We start from the raw sequence: 11890 nt of genomic DNA, 5'->3' as shown, positions 1-11890 counted from the left end.
AAATGCTTTAATCACAAAAGAACAAGAAGTACAAGATTTCGAAATTTATCTTTGAAACTAGTTGAATTAGTTTGATGTGGTGACAATAATTTTTGTTTTCCAAATGAATGCTTGAACAGTGCATATGTCTCTTGAATTTGTTGTTTTGAGAATGTTAAAAATTGTTGGCTCTTGAAAGAATGAGGAAAAAGAGAACTGTTATTGAGGATCTAAAAAATCATCTAATTGATTCTTGAAGCAAGAAAAAGCAGTGGATACAAAAAGAGAAAAAAAAATTTGAAAAAAAAAGAGAGAGAAGGAAGAAAGAGAAAGAAAAAGAAAGAAATAAAGTTGTGATCCAAGGCAAAAGAGTGTGCTTAAGAACCCTAGACACCTCTAATTGGGGACTCTAGCAAAGCTGGGTCACAATCTGAAAAGGTTTACCCAATTATGTGTCTGTGGCATGTATGTATCCGGTGGTAATACTGGAAAACAGAGTGCTTTGGGCCACAGCCAAGACTCATACATTAGCTATGTTCAAGAATCATTATACTTAACTAGGAGAATCAATAACACACCCAATTATGATGATGATTGTCACGGATGAATGTGATGATCCGTGACAATCATCATCATTCTCAACTATGAACGTGTGCCTGACAACCACCTCCGTTCTACGACAGATGGATAGCCGTGCCGTGACAGGGTGCGTTGAACATTTCCACTGAGAGGATGGGAGGTAGCCACTGACAACGGTGAAACCCTTGCATACAGCTTGCCATGGAAGGAGTCTTGCGTGCTTGAAGAAGAAGACAGTAGGAAAGCAGAGATTCAGAAGATGGAGCATCTCCAAAACCTCAACCTGTTCTCCATTACTGCAAAACAAGTACTTATTTCATGTTCTTTTGCTTTTCACAATCAATCCTGATAATTTCTGATATCCTGACTAAGATTTACAAGATAACCATAGCTTGCTTCAAGCCGACAATCTCCGTGGGATCGACCCTTACTCACGTAAGGTATTACTTGGACGACCCAGTGCACTTGCTGGTTAGTTGTGCGGGGTTGCAAAAGTGTGATTGCAATTTTGTGCACCATCAGGGTGGTTGGTAGTGCTTCAAATCTTCCCCTCTTGTAGTGAATCTGTTTCCGTTGGCTTTATTAAGAAGTTCCACATGTTCTAAGGACAAGATTTTGTTGATGGTGTACACTGGTGGCAGCTGGGATGCAATAGTGGGGAGGTGAGGTGGTATAGATGGAAAGTATGTAGAGACCACTTCATCTCAAGGAGAGAAATCTTCTGTAGGGATTTTCTTATTTTTCCATCCCCTTGGGACTTTTTTTTCTTGTGTCCCTTGATGTCAACTTGCTCCTTGGGGTTTCCTCTTTGAGAATGGTTTTTTTTGCCTATCTCATATGACTCTGGTGGGTCTGGTTCCTTTTGGATTACACTTGGTTGTTGCTCCTTCTGATCACATTGGTTGTTAACCATAGGAGTTATGAGGTGTGGTGCTTGTGCTCCCTTGTTTGGCTCTTCCATCAGCTCTTTTTTTTTGCTCTTCCTCTGACTTTTTGTTATCATAATTTGCTTCTTGTGAGGGTTTGAAAACATTGAAGGTGAGCTGCTCATCATGTATTCTCAATACTAGCTCTCCTCGCTCCACATCTATAAGTGCTCTGGCTATGGCTAAGAATGGCCTTCCCAGAATGATGGGGTGACTGGGATTCTCTTCTATTTCCAAGATAACAAAGTCTGTGGGAAGGAAGTAGTTCCCAACCTTCACTAACACGTTCTCAACCACTCCTATTTCCTGTTTTTGGGTTTTGTCAGCCAGTTTGATGATTACGTCTGTGGGTGTTAGCTCATTGATTTGAAGCTTCTTCATGAGGGACAGAGGCATTAAGTTGATGCTTGCTCCCAGGTCACAGAGCCCTTTATCAAACATTGTCTCTCCTATAGCACAAGGAATGTGGAAACTCCCTGGGTCCTTCTTCTTTGTAGGTGGCCTTGTTTGGATAAGAGCACTGCACTCCCTGTTCATCTTTATGGTCTGTCCACCCTTCAATGAACTCTTTTTGGCCAGTATATCCTTTATATACTTGATGTAGGAGGGCATTTGCTGGAGGGCCTTAATGAATGGTATATTTACATCAAGAGATGCAAACATGTCGAAGAACCTTGAATACATTCTCCCTGCTACACCACCCTTAAGCCTTTGGGGGAAGGGCGCATATGGGTTTAGGATCTCCCCTTTCTTTAGCTCTTTCCTGAGTATGGGTTGGGGTGCATGATTTTCCTTCGGACTGTCTTGGAGGTGTTCTGTTTGTATGTCTACTTCCTCCACACTCCTCTCATCACTTGTGGTGATCATCTTACATTCTTCCCACCTGACCTTCCTTGTTTCTCCTCTTGGATTCTTCTCCGTGTCATTGGGAAATCCATCAATGGGTTTGGGAATTTGTTGAGATAGATACCCTACTTGGGACTCCAATCTCTTGATGTTTTCCCCTTGGTTTTTGATATTGCCTCACACTTCTTCCTTAAACACCTTATTGTCTTGGACTTCTCTACATATGTCTTCAAGTAGAGTCTCAATATTTGAAAGTCTATCCTCGGTTAGCGATGGTGGATTGAGATTAGGTGGTTGAGAAGGGTGGTTAGGTGAGTGTTGATAGGATCTCTGTGAGGTATGTTGGTGAGTTGCATTGTTGTTGGAATTATGGTTGTGGCGTCTCTGGTCTTGGCCTTAGTCTTGTTGATTTCCCCATCCAAAGTTAGGGTGATTTCTCCATCCAGAGTTGTAAGTTTTGAAGTATGGATCATGGATTTGTCTAGGTGAGTTCCCAACATAGTTGGCTTGTTCCCAGTCACCTTCTTCTCCTATATTCACTCCTTCTTGAGCTGCTGATGAAGTGATGACTGCTGTAACTTGGTTTTCCTCCACCTTCTTGGTAAGATCTGCTAGCTGCTTGGTGATCATCTTATTTTGAGCTAGCAATGTATCCATGTGGTTCAGCTCCATTACTCCTCGAGTGTTGCTTCTTTCAGAGGCATAGAAGTTGTCATTGTCAACTACCGTCTCAATGACATCTATGACTTCTTCAATGATTTTCTTCTTGTTTAAAGAGCCTCTTGAGGAATGGTCTACAACCTTCTTTGATTCATAAGAGAGACCTTCATAGAAAATGTGAAGTTGAACCCATTCATTAAACATGTCTAGTGGGCATCTTCTTGTTAAGTCCTTGAACCTCTCCCATACCTCATAGAGAGTCTCACCACCTTGTTGCCTGAAAGTTTGCACCTCAACTCTTAGCCTGTTAATTCTTTGAGGAGGGTAAAATCTTGCCAAAAACTTGTTCACCACTTCTTCCCAATTTGTTAAGTTCTCCTTTGGGAATGATTCAAGCCACTTGGATGCTTTGTCCCTGAGTGAAAAAGGGAACAAAAGCAGCCTATAGACATCCGGGTGGACTCCATTAGACATCACAGTGTCACATATTCTCAGGAAGGTGGTTAGATGTTGATTGGGGTCTTTTTGAGCACTTCCTCCAAATGAGCAGTTGTTCTGAACAAGGGTGATGAGCTGGGTTTTAATTCAAAGTTATTGGCATGTATGGTGGGCTTTTGGATGTTACTTCCACAGTTTCCTAGATTTGGATTGATGTAAGAGCCTAGAACTCTCCTCTCTTGCCCAGCATGATTCGCAGGGCCTTCTCTAGCATGGTTGTGAGCTTCTCCTTCATGATTGTTTTCCAAATTCTCCTCCATGTTTGTTTCAAAATACTCGTCCTCTTCCTCAGCACCAACAACTCCTTTCCCTCTTGCTTCCCTCCTTAGTCTCCGGAGGGTCCTTTCAGGTTCTAAATCGAAGGAAGTTGAAGCTCCCCCTCTTCTCCCTATCATACAACTAACAAAGCACACAGCGAGAGATAAAATGAAGAGATTATTCTTGTTAGAGTGATTGTTAGTGTGAGTAATGCAAATTATCAAACAATTAGTAGGTTAGTGAGCAGAATTGTAAATAATAACAAAGAAAGAAAGAAAACAAAGATGGTATAAGGGGTGAGGACGAAACTAAACAAACTGAAGGTAAATGACTGAATAAGTAAACCAACAAAAGAAAAATTCTCAATCTAGTGAACTTCCAACTTAATCATTGTTGATACAAAATCAATCCCCATCAACGACGCCATAAACTTGATACACGAAAACTTGTGTCTCAACAAAGTTCCCTTCGGCAAATATACCAAATTTTCGTCAAGAAAAAACTCACAATAGAGTGAGGTCGAATACCACAGGGATTGATTGGTCAAGCAACTTTAGTTGGAAGAGTATGCTAGTTGAGCTAAATAGAGTATAGTTGAGAGTTGCAGAAACTTAAATGGCGGGAAAGTAAATAGCAGAAAATAAAGTGCAGAATCTTAAATGGGAATTTGGGGAAATGAGCATGGAAATAAATGGCAGAAAGTAAAAAGAATGGGTAAGATCAGAAATGGGGAATTCATTGGGCTCAAGAGATGTTGTATTCTCCGGATCAAATTCATTTTCTTCTCTTTCTCAATCAAAGCATCTATTGATCTCCTTGGCAATCTTAGGTGATTGGGTTCCAATTCCTTGGCAACCCAATCTCTCTAAGCTTGAACAATTGCCCAATTCCTTGATTTAATTGCTCATGGGAACAGATGAAGTGTGGTCACTGATTATACTACATGTATTTCCAAATCAAAGTGTTGGGAGGATTACATATCACTATATCCGCCTAGACCCCAATTTGGTCCAACATGAGAAAGCATTTCTAGCATGATCTCCTCATCCCTTTTCCAAGGCTCAGAGGAGATCCAATTATGGAGAGTTTCTTTTCCAAGACAACTAACCAATTGAATTAAGATCGAAAGCTTTCTAGTAAATCAAAAGAGAAGAAACAAGAAGAAGAATGGAAACTATAATTGATCCATCAAATTACAACAGAGCTCCCTAACCCAATGAAATGGGTTTAGTTGTTCATAGCTCTAGAAATGAAAAATGGCAGAAAAGAATATATTCTTCAAAATGCAGAAGAGTAAATATACAGGGTAGTTCTCCAAAGTCCCAAGCTCCTCAATAGTTCAAAACTACTCCTATATATACTACTCCTCTTGATCCTCTAGTGAGTTCTTCATGTCTTGGATGTGGGCCTTAGATCTTGAGTTGAAGCAGTTACAATCTTTAGTGGGCTCAGCTTGCAGAAAAGTGTGAGTTAGGCATGGGCGTTAGTGATGTTAACGTTAAGTAAAATTGTGGGTTCGAGAACGTTAGTGGCAATCACCTTTTTCACTAACGTTCCAACCCCATATAGTCCACGTTAACTTTAACGTTAGTGGCACTAACGTAACCACTAACGTTGCCTTATGAACCTTCGCAAGCGTTATTGGGACTCACCTTTCCCAATAACGTTGCCTTGTCCCCCTATTTCCCTACGTTAGAGTTCACGTTAGTTCAACTAATGTGACTCTTAATGTGGGCATGCCTACCTTCGAGAGCGTTAGTGACACTTACCTTTGTCACTAACGATCTAAACACCCTTACTCTCCACGTTAGAGTTTACGTTAACTAGGTTAACGTGGCCACTAACGTGGTGGTGAATTTCATCTCCAACGTTAGTGACAAAGGTAAGTGTCACTAATGTTGGCTCATCAATCTTGGCTCCACGTTAACTTTCACGTTAGTGGTCTTAATGTGACCACTAACGTGGGAAATGCTAGCTTGATCCAACGTTAGTGACAAAAGTGAGTGTCACTAACGTTGGCATTGTTCCTCTCTTCCATGTTAGAGTTCTCGTTAACTAAGTTAACGTGACTCTTAACGTGGCTCATTGCCAATTTTTGGAGCGTTAGTGGTGTTCACGTTTATCACTAATGCTGGAGCTCTCTTTATCTCCATGTTAACTACCACGTTAACCTAGTTAACGTGGCAATTAACATGGGCTTATGATGGCTTCGTAGGCGTTATTGGTGATCACTTTTCTCATTAACGTTGCAAGCTCATTCCCATTCCACGTTATTGGTCACCTTAACTAGATTAACGTGGCTACTAACGTGGTTCCTCCTTGCTTCCTTTGTCCTGAAATCAAGCAAATAAAGTGCATCAAAGCTCTAGCTCAAGTCATGAGATTATGCATTATCAATTTGTCATGCAATCCTTGCAAAATCCTCATGAAATCATGTAAAGTTCACAATAGTTGCTTGAATCAAGGTGTAAGTGTATTTTTATCCAAAACTTGCCTTATTCACTAAGAAACTACATGAAACTACCCTAAAACAGAAAAGAAAAGGTCAGTGAAACTAGCCTAGATGCCATGGCATCAGGCAGCAATCCTGAGATCCGAAAAGTCTAAACCTTGTCTGTGGTATTCCGAGTAAGATCTGGGAGGGGATGACTGTGACGAGCTTCACACTCGCGACTGTTAGGCGCAGTGACAGTGTACAAAAGGATCAATGGATCTTATTCCGACACAAGTGGGAACCGACAGATGATTAGCCCTGCGGTAAGAACCATAGCCGGACCATTTTCACTGAGAGAACGGATGGTAGCCATTGACAACGGTGATCCACCAACTTACAACTTGCCATGGAAGGGAGTGCGCATGATTGGACGAAGACAATAGGAAAGCAGAGGTTCAGAAACAACAAAGCATCTCCAAACGCTTATCTGAAATTCCCACCAATGAATTACATAAGTATCTCTATCTTATTTTATGTTTTATTTATCCTCTAATTATCAAACCCTCATAACCATTTGAATCAGCCTGACTGAGATTTACAAGATGACCATAGCTTGCTTCAAGCCGACAATCTCCGTGGGATCGACCCTTACTCACGTAAGGTATTACTTGGACGACCCAGTGCACTTGCTGGTTAGTTGTGTGGAGTTGTGAAAACTGTGATCACAATTTCGTGCACCAAGTTTTTGGCGCCGTTGCCGGGATTGTTCGAGTTTGGACAACTGACGGTTCATCTTGTTGCTTAAATTGGATAATTTTATTCTATGTTTGAGCTTTTTATTTTTATTTTCAAAAAATAAAAATTTTAATAAAATCATAAAAACCAAAAATATTTTGTATTTTATTGTTTGAGTCTAGTGTCAAATTCTAAGTTTGGTGTCAGTTGCATGTTTTCAAATTTTCTCAAGTTTTCGAAAAAAAATTCATGCATTGTGTTCTTCATTGATCTTCAAGTTGTTCTTGATGATTTTCCTTGTTCTGATCTTTGAATTCTCTTGTTTTGTGTCTTTTCTTGTTTTTCATATGCATTTTCAAATCTATAGTGTCTAAACATTAAAAATTTCTAAGTTTGGTGTCTTGCATATCTTTCTTTTCTTAAAAATTTTCAAAAATATGTCCTTAATGTTCATCATGATCTTCAAAGTGTTCTTGGTGTTCATCTTGACATTCAAAGTGTCCTTGCATGCATTAAGTGTTTTGATCTTGCATTTTTATGTTTTATTTCATTTTGTTATTTTTCTCTCTCTTCATTAAAAATTAAAAAATAAAAAATATCTCTTTTCAAGTAAATAATACAGAGAAATGAAGATTCAGAATATACAGCAGAGGAATCACAGAGAAAAAGCTGGGCATTCAGAAAAACACCCAGTAAGGAAGGAATTCTAGCGTTAAACGCCAGCTAGGGTATTTGGCTGCTCGTTAAACTCTCAAAGAGGTAGCATTCCGGGCGTTAAACGCCAGAATGGATAGCATCCTGGGCGTTTAACGCCAGGATGACACAAGGGAGGTAATTTTGTTTCCAATTCGATTTTTTTTCAATTTTTCATGTTTTAATTAATAACTTTTTGCATCAAACATATTTTAAACTTTCATTTTTCATTTTTCTTTTAATGTTTATGAAAATTTTCAAACTAATTTTTCAAAAATCTTTTTCTTAATCTTATCTCATATTTTCAAAAATCCTTGCTAACAATTAATGTTTTGATTAAAAAAATTGCAAGTTTGTTACTTTCTTGTTAAGAAATGATCAATCTTTAAATTTTAGAATCATATCTTTTAATTTCTTGTTAGTCAAGTCATCAATTTTTAAAAATCAAATCTTTTTCAATCATATCTTTTCAATCATATCTTTTTTTAAAAATCAAATCTTTTTTAATCATATTTTTTTTTCAATCATATCTTTTTAAAAATCAAATCTTTTTCAATCATATCTTTTAAATCATATCTCTTTAAAATCAAATCTTTTTCAATCATATCTTTTTAAATTTTGATTTCAAAATCTTTTTTCTAACTTCTTGTCTTTTTAAAATTATTTTCAAATCTTTTACAACTAATTACTATTTATTATCTTTTTCAAAACCACCTAACCACTTTTTCACTTCCAATTTTCGAAAATCACTAACCCTTTTTTCAAAAATCTTTTTAATTAACTACTTGTTTTAAATTCAATTTTCAAAAACTCTCTCTCTCTTTTCTTTCTATTTATTTTATTTAATTGCTAACAATTCTCTTCTACTCATCTAAAAATTCGAACCCTCTCCCTCTTTCTGTGTTCGAATTCTTCTTATTCTCCCTCTACCTCATCCTTCTATTCTCCTTCTCCTTTGATACATCAAGGAATCTCTATATTGTGACATAGAGGATTCCACTATTCCCTTTGTTCTCTTCTTTTTTATATGAGTAGAAACAGGGATAAAGACATTCTTGTTGAAGCTGATCCTGAACCTGAAAAGACTCTGAAGAGAAAGCTAAGAGAAGCTAAAGCACAACACTCCGAAGAGGACCTTAAGGAAAATTTCGAAAAAGAAGCAGACATGGCAACCAAACCCAACAACAATGCAGATATGCAAGGAAGATGCTTGGTGACTATACTGCACCAACTTCCAACTTCTATAGAAGAAACATCTCAATTACTGCCATTGGAGCAAACAAATTTGAGCTTAAGCCTTAATTAGTTTCACTAATGCAGTAGAATTACAAGCTTTATGGACTTCCATCTGAAGATCCTTATCAATTCTTAGCTGAATTCTTGCAAATCTGTGACACTGTTAAAATCAATGGGGTTGATCCCGAGGTCTACAGACATATGCTTTTCCCCTTTGCTGTAAGAGACAGAGCTAGGATATGGTTGGACTCACAACCTAGAGAAAGCCTGAACTCTTGGGACAAGCTGGTCAATGCTTTCTTGACCAAATTCTTTCCACCTCAAAAGATGAGCAAGCTTAGAGTGAAGGTCCAAACCTTCAGATAGAAGGAAGGTGAATCCCTCTATGAAGCTTGGGAAAGATACAAGTAATTAACCAAAATGTGTCCTTCTGACATGCTTCCAGAATAGAGCATTATATGTATATTCTATGATGGTCTATCTTAATTATCTAAGATGTCATTGGACCATTCTGCTGGTGGATCTCTTCATCTGAAAACACCTACAGAAGCCCAGGAACTCATTGAGATGGTTACAAATAACCAGTTCATGTACACTTCTTAAAGAAATCCTATGAATAATAGGATGACTCAGAAGAAGAGAGTTCTTGAGATTGATAATCTGAATGCCATATTGGCTCAGAACAAAATATTGACTCAGCAAGTCAATATAATTTCTCAGAATCTGACTGGATTGCAAGCTGCATCCAGTAGTGCTAAAGAAGCCTCTTCTGAAGGAGAAGCTTATGACCCTGAAAATCATACAATGGGAGAGGTGAATTACATGGGAGAATCCTATAGAAACACCTATAATCCTTCATGGAGGAATCATCCAAATTTCTCATGGAAGGATAAACAGAAGCCTCAATAAGGCTTCAACAACAATAATGGTGGGAGAAATAGGTTTGGAAATAGCAATTCTTTTCCATCATCTTCTCAGCAACAGACAGAAAATTCTGAGCAGAGCCTCTCTAGCTTAGCAAACATAGTCTCTGATCTATCTAAGACCACTCTCAGTTTCATGAATAAAACAAGGTCCTCCATCAGAAATTTGGAGGAACAAGTGGGTCAGCTGAGTAAAAGAGTTACTGAAACTCCTCTTAGTACTCTCCCAAGCAATACAAAAGAGAATCCCAAAAGAGAGTGCAAGGCCATAACTATAACCAAAATGGCCAAACCTGGAGAGAGTGAAAAGGTAGTGATTTCCAGTGAGGAAGACCTCAAAGGACGTCTATTGACCAATAATAAGTTCCCTATTGAGGAACCAGTAGAATCTGAGGCTCATACAGAGACCATAGAAATTCCACTGAACTTACTTTTATCATTTATGAGCTCTGATGAATATTCTTCCTTTGAAGAGGATGAAGACACTATTGAAGAGCAAGTTTCTCAGTATCTAGGAGCAATCATGAAGCTGAATGCCAAGTTATTTGGTAATGAGACTTGGGAGGATGAACTTCCACTGCTCATCAATGAAATGAATACCTGGATTCAGCATACATTACCTCAGAAAAAATCGGATCCCGAAAAGTTCTTAATACCCTGCACCATAGGTAGCTGTGTTCAAGAATCAACATACTAAACTAGGAGAATCAATAACACTATCTGAATTATGAGTTCCTATGGATGCCAATCATTCTGAACTTCAAAGGATAAAGTGAGATGCCAAAACTGTTCAGAAGCAAAAAGCTACTAACCCCGCTCATCTAATTAAAACTAAGCTTCATTGATATTTTGAGATTTATTGTATATTCTCTTCTTTTATCCTATTTTATTCTTGATTGATTGGGGACAAGCAACAATTTAAGTTTGGTGTTGTGATGAGCAGATAATTTATACGCTTTTTGGCATTATTTTTAGGTAGTTTCTAGTATATTTTAGTTACTTTTTAGTATATTTTTGTTAGTTTTTATGCAAAAATCACATTTCTGGACTTTACTAGGAGTTTGTGTATTTTTTTGTGATTTTAGATATTTTCTGGCTAAAATTGAGGGACCTGAGCAAAAATCTGATTCAGAGGCTGAGAAAGGACTGCATATGCTGTTGGATTCTAACCCTCCTGCTCTCGATGTGGATTTTCTGGAGCTGCAAAAGCCTAATTGGCATGCTCTCAATTGCGTTGGAAAGTAGACATCTTGGGCTTTCTAGAAATGTATAATAGTTCATACTTTGCTCGAGATTTGATGGCCCAAACTGGCGTCTAAACGCCCACCAGAGACCCTTTCTGGCGTAAAACGCCAGAACTGGCACCAAAGCTAGAGTTAAACGCCCAAACTGGCAGCCAAGCTGACATTTAACTCCAAGAAGAGCCTATGCACGTGAAAACTTCAAAGCTCAGCCCAAACACACACCAAGTGGGCCCCGAAAGTGGATTTCTGCACTATCTACTCATTTTCTGTAAACCTAGGTTACTAGTTTAGTATAAATAGCACATTTTGACTATTGTATTATATCTTTGGATGACTTTTTGATCCTTTGATCAGGTCTTCTTCCCCTATTTTTGAATTCTTATGCCATTTGGGAGGCTGGCTGATGAGCGGATAATTTGTATACTTTTTGGCATTGTTTTTAGTATGTTTTTGATATGATCTAGTTAGTTTTTAGTATATTTTTATTAGTTTTTAGTTAAAATTCACTTTTCTGGACTTTACTATGAGTTTGTGTGTTTTTCTGTGATTTCAGGTATTTTCTGGCTGAAATTGAGGGACCTGAGCAAAAATCTGATTCAGAGACCAAAAAGGACTGCAGATGCTGTTGGATTCTGACCTCCCTGCACTCGAAGTGGATTATCTGGAGCTACAGAAGCCCAACTGGCGCGCTCTCAACGGCGTTGGAAAGTAGACATCCTGGGCTTTCCAGCAATATATGATAGTCCATACTTTGCCCAAGATTTGATGGCCCAAACCGGCGTTCAAAGTCACCTCAAGAAATCCCAGCGTTAAACGCTGGAACTGGCACCCAAATGGGAGTTAAACGCCCAAACTGGCACCAAAGCTGGCGTTTAACTC

The 11890-nt window shown here is 38.4% G+C and overlaps 2 non-coding genes across 2 annotated transcripts; one reads left to right on the top strand and one right to left on the bottom strand.

Annotated features, from left to right (window-relative positions):
- Window positions 1-3188: 3188 nt before the first annotated feature.
- LOC127743467 (small nucleolar RNA R71) lies at window positions 3189-3296 on the top strand. The gene has a single exon (XR_008004859.1). It is a non-coding gene; the product is annotated as a small nucleolar RNA R71 (small nucleolar RNA).
- A 5881-nt stretch (window positions 3297-9177) lies between these two features.
- On the bottom strand, window positions 9178-9285 carry LOC127743465 (small nucleolar RNA R71). Its single transcript, XR_008004857.1, has one exon. It is a non-coding gene; the product is annotated as a small nucleolar RNA R71 (small nucleolar RNA).
- Between the last annotated feature and the right edge of the window lie 2605 nt (window positions 9286-11890).

This window comes from Arachis duranensis, chromosome 10, assembly GCF_000817695.3.
Source record: "Arachis duranensis cultivar V14167 chromosome 10, aradu.V14167.gnm2.J7QH, whole genome shotgun sequence".
In the NCBI taxonomy this organism is placed as follows: Eukaryota; Viridiplantae; Streptophyta; class Magnoliopsida; order Fabales; family Fabaceae; genus Arachis; species Arachis duranensis.
This window is presented reverse-complemented; position numbering and strand designations above follow the sequence as displayed.